Genomic DNA, 210 nt, shown 5'->3' with positions numbered 1-210 from the left:
TTGCGAAGTTGGATACCTATGTGAAACTAAAAATCTGTCTATATAATTCCCAAATCTAGAGAGTAAGTGTTGTAGCCCACAAGCCCTGGAGATAGGACTCCATAGAACTAGTCTGGATACAGAGCGTTAGCTATGGATTTTACTTTTCAAAAATTACTTCTCTAAAAGAACATCAAAATAATATTCACTGCACAAGGATATGCGTAAATG

At 35.7% G+C, this 210-nt stretch overlaps 1 protein-coding gene across 1 annotated transcript in view; it reads right to left on the bottom strand.

Annotated features, from left to right (window-relative positions):
- Positions 1–210, bottom strand: part of LOC119592592 (F-box only protein 42-like) — a 6,832-nt gene that overhangs the window by 6,350 nt on the left and 272 nt on the right. The window lies entirely within an intron of this gene.

Source organism: Penaeus monodon, chromosome 30 (genome assembly GCF_015228065.2).
Source record: "Penaeus monodon isolate SGIC_2016 chromosome 30, NSTDA_Pmon_1, whole genome shotgun sequence".
Lineage (NCBI taxonomy): Eukaryota > Metazoa > Arthropoda > Malacostraca > Decapoda > Penaeidae > Penaeus > Penaeus monodon.
The sequence above is the reverse complement of the archived record's forward strand: the minus strand, read 5'-3'. Positions and strand labels throughout refer to the sequence as shown.